At 47.9% G+C, this 9,174-nt stretch overlaps 1 protein-coding gene across 1 annotated transcript in view; it reads left to right on the top strand.

Annotated features, from left to right (window-relative positions):
- The window catches only part of LOC118373858 (potassium/sodium hyperpolarization-activated cyclic nucleotide-gated channel 3-like), a 52,684-nt gene that overhangs the window by 1,221 nt on the left and 42,289 nt on the right, over positions 1 to 9,174 (top strand). The window lies entirely within an intron of this gene.

The raw sequence follows: 9,174 nt of genomic DNA, 5'->3' as shown, positions 1-9,174 counted from the left end.
ATGTGTGCTCAGAGAGAGAGATCCTGTCCCACAACTATTTATTTCATACCACCAACACAAACAAGGGCATTGATTTGATTGTTTTTCCTAGCCACCGTGCTTCTACACCTGCACTGCTTGCTGTTTGGGGTTTTAGGCTGGGTTTCTGTACAGCACTTTGAGATATCAGCTGATGTACGAAGGGCTATATAAATCAATTTGATTTGATTTGATTTGATCATGCCATCTGTTCATCACCACACACATAAAAAATAAAAATATACTTTTTTTTTCGTATCATTTTAACCTTGAGTTCTCTCTCTGCTGTCATCAACAGGACATGCCCACCGTCCTGGCATGTTTGGGACTTATCCTCCGATCCTGATGTGTTACAGTGTCCCCCCCCCCCCACACACACACACACTCATCTGAATTACATTTAGTGAGGCCATGGGATTACAGAGAGAGAGAGAGAGTGCAGCAGGCCAGACCGCTATGAGCGAGGTCGGGGCTTTTTGAAATGGGGTAATTAAAATAGGGTAACATGACCATTCAAGATATTAGGAGCACACATCAGGCAGGATTATGACCTCACAATTAGGTTAATGGGAGGGTGTGTGTGTGGGGTGGGGTGGGGTGGGGGGGGGAAGAGGAGTGAGGACAGGGGAAGGTAGGGGGAGAGAGAAGGTGGGGAGGACAGGGGAAGGAAGGTGAAAGAGGAGGAGGGGATGGGGGAGGACAGGGGAAGGTAGGGGGACAGAAGAGGAGGGGAGGACAGGGTAAGGTAGGGAAGAGATGAGGAGGGGGGAGGTAGGGGGAGAGAGGAGGGGAGGACAGAGGAAGGTGGGGGGAGAGATGAGGAGGGGATGGGGAGGACAGGGGAAGGTAGGGGGGAGGAGGAAGGGATGGGGGTAGGACAGGGGAAGGTAGGGGGAGAGAGAAGAAGGGGACAGCAGGAGGAAGGGGAAAGATGAGGAGGGGGAGGTAGGGGGAGAGAGGAGGGGGAGGTAGGAGGAGGGGAGGACAGAGGAAGGTGGGAGGAGAGAGGAGGAGGGGAGGACAGAGGAAGGTGGGGGAGAGAGGAGTAGGGGAGGAGAGGGGAAGGTGGGAGGAGAGAGGAGGAGGGGAGGACAGAGGAAGGTGGGGAGAGAGGAGGAGGGGAGGACAGAGGAAGGTGGGGGGAGAGAGGAGGAGGGGAGGACAGAGGAAGGTGGGGGAGAGAGGAGGAGGGGAGGACAGAGGAAGGTGGGGGAGAGAGGAGGAGGGGAGGACAGAGGAAGGTGGGGGAGAGAAGAGGAGGGGAGGACAGAGGAAGGTGGGGGAGAGAGGAGGAGGGGAGGACAGAGGAAGGTGGGGGAGAGAGGAGGAGGGGAGGACAGAGGAAGGTGGGAGGAGAGAGGAGGAGGGGAGGACAGAGGAAGGTGGGGGAGAGAGGAGCAGGGGAGGACAGAGGAAGGGGGGGAGAGAGGAGGAGGGGAGGACAGAGGAAGGTGGGGGGAGAGGGCAGGGGAGGACAGAGGAAGGTGGGGGAGAGAGGAGGAGGGGAGGACAGAGGAAGGTGGGAGGAGAGAGGAGGAGGGGAGGACAGAGGAAGGTGAGGGGAGAGAGGAGGAGGGGAGGAGAGGAAGGTGGGGGAGAGAGGAGCAGGGGAGGACAGAGGAAGGTGGGGGAGAGAGGAGGAGGGGAGGACAGAGGAAGGTGGGGGAGAGAGGAGGAAGGGAGGACAGAGGAAGGTGGGGAGAGAGGAGGAGGGGAGGACAGAGGAAGGTGGGGGAGGGGAGGACAGAGGAGGAGGGGAGGACAGAGGAAGGTGGGAGGAGAGAGGAGTAGGGGAGGACAAGGTAGGGGGAGAGAGAGGAGGGGAGGACAGAGGAAGGTGGGGGGAGGACAGAGGAAGGTGGGAGGAGAGAGGAGGAGGGGAGGACAGAGGAAGGTGGGGGAGAGAGGAGGAGGAGAGGACAGAGGAAGGTGGGGGAGAGAGGAGGAGGGGAGGACAGAGTAAGGTGGGAGGAGAGAGGAGGAGGGGAGGACAGAGGAAGGTGGGGGGAGAGAGTGGAGGAGGGGAGGACAGAGGAAGGTGGGAGGAGAGAGGAGTAGGGGAGGACAGAGGTAGGTGGGGGGAGAGAGGAGGAGGGGAGGACAGAGGGAGGTTACCAGTGTTTTCTAAGGTGGAAGAGTAGTTAGTAACAGTGGTGATGAAGTTACATGTATATGAGCATAAGTTGTTTCTGTAACTATACTGTGACGATAATCTAAAAAAACGTTTTGAAATACTGATTTTGGGAACTGTCTTAATGTTACTAGGGAACTGTCTTAATGTTACTAGGCAACTGTCTTAATGTTACTAGGGAACTGTCTTAATGTTACTAGGGAACTGTCTTAATGTTACTAGGAAACTGTTTTAATGTTACTAGGGAACTGTCTTAATGTTACTAGGGAACTGTCTTAATGTTACTAGGGAAGCGCACGGATCCCGTTCCAGGGATCAAAATCGACAACATCCGGTGAAGCTGGAGCGATGCCAAATTCAAATGACAAAATCGTAATACTAAACATTCATGCAAATACGAGTGTCTTACATCGTTTAAAAGCTTAACTTCTTGTTAATCCAACCGCATTGTCATATTTCAAAAAGGCTTTACGGCGAAAGCATACCATGCGATTATCTAAGGACAGTGCCCCACACCAAAATACTTTTCCAACCCAGCACAGGTGTCACAAAATCCCAAATAGCGATACAGTAAATCACTTACCTTTGAAGATCTTCCTCTGTTTGCAATCCCAAAGGTCCCAGCTACACCACAAATGGTTGTTTTGTTCAATAAAGTCCTTCTTTATATCCCAACAATGTCTGTTTAGTTGGCGCGCTTGATTCAGTAATCCACTCTTTCAACATGCATACAAACGAATCCTAAAAGTTACCATTAAAGTTTGTCCAAACAAGTCAAACGATGTTTCTAATGAATCGTCAGGTACTCTAATATCGAAATAAACGATACAATTTAAGATGGAGAATAGTATGTTCAACAGGGAAGATAAATATCGAAGAGAGCGCACCTCATTCACGCGCCAACAAGACTACTTTTCTAATGAGAGACATCTTGGAAAAACTACAAATACTCGGTAATTTTTCAAAAAACAAGCCTGAAACCATTTTCTAAAGACTCTTGATATCTAGTGGAAGCCATAGGATCTGCAATCTGGGAGGAATTCCTCTGAATATCCCATGGACAAGCATTGAAATGGACTGTGACCACAAAAAAAACATTTTCCGATGTTCCTCTGGTTTTCGCCTGCCATATCAGCTCTGTTATACTCACAGACATTATTTTAACAGTTGTAAAAACTTCAGAGTGTTTTCTATCCAATGCTACCAATGATATGCATATCCTAGCTTCTGGGCCTGAGTAACAGGCCATTTACTTTGGGCACATCATTCATCCGAACTTCTGAACACTGCCCCCTAGCCCTAAGAGGTCTTAATGTCACTGGAGATGTGTATCTTTTCCTTTTAAGATGATTCAATATGTATCTAGATACATGGGCTCCCCGTATCATACATCAACGATACATTTTAATTTGAAACGAATCGGTGCGATTCGGTTCGTTGCACTAACATTCGTTACATAAACACGTATATTTTCTAAATTAAAAATCTGCAGCTGATAGAGCTCATGAGCTGGGCCTGTCTGAGCTGGGCCTGTCTGAGCTGGGCCTGTCTGAGCTGGATCAGTCTGAGCTGGGCCTGTCTGAGCTGGGCCAGTCTGAGCTGGGCCTGTCTGAGCTGGGCCTCTCTGAGCTGGGCCTCTCTGAGCTGGGCCTGTCTGAGCTGGGCCTGTCTGAGCTGGGCCTGTCTGAGCTGGGCCTGTCTGAGCTGGATCAGTCTGAGCTGGGCCTGTCTGAGCTGGGCCTGTCTGAGCTGGGCCTGTCTGAGCTGGGCCTCTCTGAGCTGGGCCTCTCTGAGCTGGGCCTGTCTGAGCTGGGCCTGTCTGAGCTGGGCCTGTCTGAGCTGGATCAGTCTGAGCTGACTTCTGTGTGTGTGTGTGTGTGTGTGTGTATTACTCTAATCGGTTCTCACATTTCTCACCTACCAAGTGAAAGGAACAGTAACCGTATGTTTGTACCATTGGCCATAGCCCCGGTCAGTACACCCATATCCACTGTCCTTATCATTGGATCAGTACCTCTGGAATATGTTTTATCTTGGGGGGGGGATCATTTCCTCACCCAGGCTAGATGGACATCATATTGTACAATTTCTGTCTCCACTGTTGCATTCAAGACAAGGTCGTTTTTACTAGGTTACTAATTTGTGTCGTATTAAAAAAGATGTTGCTTATGTAACAGAATAACTTTACGTCCGTCCCCTCGCCCATACCCGGGCGCGAACCAGGGACCCTCTGCACACATCGACAACAGTCACCCTCGAAGCATCGTTACCCATCGCTCCACAAAAGCCGCGGCCCTTGCAGAGCAAGGGGAACTACTACTTCAAGGTCTCAGAGCAAGTGACGTAACCGATTGAAACGCTATTTAGCGCGCACCGCTAACTAAGCTAGCCGTTTCACATCCGTTACACTTATGTCACAAAGTGCTGTACAGAAACCCAGCCTAAAACCCCAAACAGCAAGCAATGCAGGTGTAGAAGCATGGTGTCTAGGAAAAACTCCCTAGAAAGGCCAAAAACCTGGGAAGAAACCTAGAGAGGAACCAGGTTATGAGGGGGTGGCCAGTCCTCTTCTGGCTGTGCCGGGTAGAGATTATAACAGAACATGACCAAGATGTTCAAATGTTCATAAATTACCAGCATGGTAAAATAATAGCAATCACAGTGAACAGGTCAGGGTTCCATAGCTGCAGGCAGAACAGTTGAAACTGGAGCAGCAGCACAGCCAGGTGGACTGGGGACAGCAAGGAGTCATCATGCCAGGTAGTCCTGAGGCATGGTCCGAGGGCTCAGGTCCTCTGAGAGAGAGAGAGAATGAGAGAATTAGAGAGAGCATACTTAAATTCACACAGGACACTGAATAAGACAGGATAAGTACTCCAGATATAACAGACTGACCCTAGCCCCTCGACACATAAACTACTGCAGCATGAATACTGGAGGCTGAGACAGGAGGGGTCAGGAGACATTGAGGCCCCATCCGATGATTAGGCCTACTCTATGTCACTACGTATCTGATTAGGCCTACTCTATGTCACTACGTATCTGATTAGGCCTACTCTCTGTCACTACGTCTCTGATTAGTTTATTATGGATCCCCATTAGTTCCTGTCAAGGCAGCAGCTACTCTTCCTGGGGTTTATTATGGATCCCCATTTGTTCCTGCCAAGGCAGCAGCTACTGTTCCTGGGGTTTATTATGGATCCCCATTAGTTCCTGCCAAGGCAGCAGCTACTGTTCCTGGGGTTTATTATGGATCCCCATTTGTTCCTGCCAAGGCAGCAGCTACTGTTCCTGGGGTTTATTATGGATGCTGCCTTGGCAGGAACTAATGGGGTTTATTATGGATCCCCACTTGTTCCTGCCAAGGCAGCAGCTACTGTTCCTGGGGTTTATTATGGATCCCCATTAGTTCCTGCCAAGGCAGCAGCTACTCTTCCTCGGGTTTATTATGGATCCCCATTAGTTCCTGCCAAGGCAGCAGCTACTCTTCCTGGAGTTTATTATGGATCCCCATTAGTTCCTGCCAAGGCAGCAGCTACTCTTCCTGGGGTTTGTTATGGATCCCCATGTTGCCAAGGCAGCAGCTACTGTTCCTGGGGTTTATTATGGATCCCCATTAGTTCCTGCCAAGGCAGCAGCTACTCTTCCTCGGGTTTATTATGGATCCCCATTAGTTCCTGCCAAGGCAGCAGCTACTCTTCCTGGAGTTTATTATGGATCCCCATTAGTTCCTGCCAAGGCAGCAGCTACTCTTCCTGGGGTTTGTTATGGATCCCCATGTTGCCAAGGCAGCAGCTACTGTTCCTGGGGTTTATTATGGATCCCCATTAGTTCCTGCCAAGGCAGCAGCTACTCTTCCTGGGGTTTGTTATGGATCCCCATGTTGCCAAGGCAGCAGCTACTCTTCCTGGGGTTTATTATGGATCCCCATTAGTTCCTGCCAAGGCAGCAGCTACTCTTCCTGGGGTTTGTTATGGATCCCCATGTTGCCAAGGCAGCAGCTACTCTTCCTGGAGTTTATTATGGATCCCCATTAGTTCCTGCCAAGGCAGCAGCTACTCTTCCTGGGGTTTGTTATGGATCCCCATGTTGCCAAGGCAGCAGCTACTATTCCTGGGGTTTATTATGGATACCCATGTTGCCAAGGCAGCATCTACTCTTCCTGGGGTTTATTATGGATCCCCATTAGTTCCTGCCAAGGCAGCATCTACTCTTCCTGGGGTTTATTATGGATCCCCATTAGTTCCTGCCAAGATAGCAGCTACTCTTCCTGGGGTTTATTATGGATCCCCATCAGTTCCTGCCAAGGCAGCAGCTATTCTTCCTGGGGTTTATTAGGGATCCCCATTAGTTCCTGCCAAGACAGCAGCTACTCTTCCTGGGGTTTATTATGGATCCCCATTAGTTCCTGCCAAGGCAGCAGTTACTCTTCTTGGGGTTTATTATGGATCCCCATTAGTTCCTGCCAAGGCAGCATCTACTCTTCCAGGGGTTTATTATGGATCCCCATTAGTTCCTGCCAAGCCAGCAGCTACTCTTCCTGGGGTTTATTATGGATCCCCATTAGTTCCTGCCAAGGCAGCAGCTACTCTTCCTGGGGTTTATTATGGATCCCCATTAGTTCCTGCCAAGGCAGCAGCTACTCTTCCTGGGGTTTATTATGGATCCCCATTAGTTCCTGCCAAGGCAGCAGCTACTCTTCCTGGGGTTTATTATTGATCCCCATTAGTTCCTGCCAAGACAGCAGCTACTCTTCCTGGGGTTTATTATGGATCCCTCATTAGTTCCTGCCAAGGCAGCAGCTACTCTTCCTGGGGTTTATTATGGATTCCCAATTAGTTCCTGCCAAGACAGCAGCTACTCTTCCTGGGGTTTATTATGGATCCATGTTAGTTCCTGCCAAGACAGCAGCTACTCTTCCTGGTGTTTATTATAGATCCCCATTAGTTCATACCAAGGCAGCAGCTACTCTTCCTGGGGTTTATTATGGATCCCCATTAGTTCCTGCCAAGACAGCAGCTACTCTTCCTGGGGTTTATTATAGATCCCCATTAGTTCATACCAAGGCAGCATCTACTCTTCCTGGGGGTTATTATGGATCCCCATTAGTTCCTGTCAAGGAAGCATCTACTCTTCCTGGGGTTTATTATGGATCCCCATTAGTTCCTGCCAAGGCAGCAGTTACTCTTCTTGGGGTTTATTATGGATCCCCATTAGTTCCTGCCAAGGCAGCAGCTACTCTTCCTGGGGTTTATTATGGATCCCCATTAGTTCCTGCCAAGGCAGCAGCTACTCTTCCTGGGGTCCAAACATATTGAGGCAGTTACATCAGATATAAAACAAAATATAAAACATTATATAATTATTATTATTATAATCATTATATAACATTATAACATTAGTACATATCTACAACACAACATTTATAGTACCACCTATGGTGTAAAGTACTTTAGTTAAAATAGTATTTTTTCAGGTTCTGTACTTTACTATTTATATTTTTTACTACTTTTACTTCACTATATTCCTAAAGAACATATCGTACTTTTTACTCCATACATTTTCCCCTGACACACAAAAGTACTTGTTCCATTTTGAATGCTTAGCAGGAACAGGAAAATGGTCTAATTCACACACACTGACTGCCTGATCTGGCAGACTCACTAAACACATGCTTCCTTTATAAATGATGTCTGAGTGTTGGGGTGGCTAAACACATGCTTCCTTTATAAATGATGTCTGAGTGTTGGGGTCAGTAAATACATTTTTTTTTAAACTAGAAAAATAATCCCGTCTGGTTTTTAGACAGTTTGAAATGATTTATATTTTTACTTTTGTAAAATTATATCTTTTTTTTGTGGTCCTTCTGTGGCTCAGTTGGTAGAGCATGGCGCTTGTAACGCCAGGGTAGTGGGTTCGATTCCCGGGACCACCCATACGTAGAATGTATGCACACATGACTGTAAGTCGCTTTGGATAAAAGCGTCAGCTAAATGGCATATATTATATATTATTATTTTGCAGTTACATTTACTTGTGATAATTAAGTATATTTAAAACCAAATACTTTTAGACTTTTACTCAAGTAGTATTTTACTGGGTGACTTTCACTTTTACTTAATAAGTCATTTTCTATTAAGGTATCTTTACTTTTACTCAAGTATGACAATTGGGGACTTTTTCCACCACTGAGTAACACCATACAACAATATTACAATGTACCTGAGTGTGTGTGCGTGTGTGTGTGTGTGCGTGCGTGCGTGTGTGTGTGTGTGCGTGCGTGTGTGTGTGTGTGTGCGTGTGTGTGCGTGCGTGTGTGTGTGTGCGTGTGCGTGTGTGTGTGTGTGTGTGTGTGTGTGTGTGTATGTCTCTTCACAGTCTGCATTGTTCCATAAAGTGTACATTTTTAAATCTGATTCTACTGCTTGCATGAGTTACTTGATATGAAATCGTTCCATGTAGTCATCTCTCTATGTAGTACTGGGCGCCTCCCGTAGTCTGTTCTAGACTTGGGGACTGTGAAGAGACCTCTGGTGACATGTCTTGTGGGGTGTGCATGGGTGTCTTAGCTGTGTGCTAGTAGTTTAAACATACAGCTCGGTGCATTCAACATAGACTACATGACCAAAAGTATGTGGACACCTGCTCGTCGAACTTCTCATTCCATTTGCCACTATAACAGCCTCCACTCTTCTGGGAAGGCTTTCCACTGGATGTTGGAACATTGCTGCTATAACAGCCTCCACTCTTCTGGGAAGGCTTTCCACTAGATGTTGGAACATTGCTGCTATAACAGCCTCCACTCTTCTGGGAATGCTTTCCACTGGATGTTGGAACATTGATGCTATAACAGCCTCAATTCTTCTGGGAAGGCTTTCCACTGGATGTTGGAACATTGATGCTATAACAGCCTCCATTATTCTGGGAAGGCTTTCCACTGGATGTTGGAACATTGCTGCAGGGACTTGCTTCCATTTAGCCACGAGCATTAGTGAGGTCGGGCAGTGATTTTGGTCGATTAGGCC

This window comes from Oncorhynchus keta, chromosome 17 (genome assembly GCF_023373465.1).
Source record: "Oncorhynchus keta strain PuntledgeMale-10-30-2019 chromosome 17, Oket_V2, whole genome shotgun sequence".
NCBI classification, from domain to species: Eukaryota; Metazoa; Chordata; class Actinopteri; order Salmoniformes; family Salmonidae; genus Oncorhynchus; species Oncorhynchus keta.
This window is presented reverse-complemented; position numbering and strand designations above follow the sequence as displayed.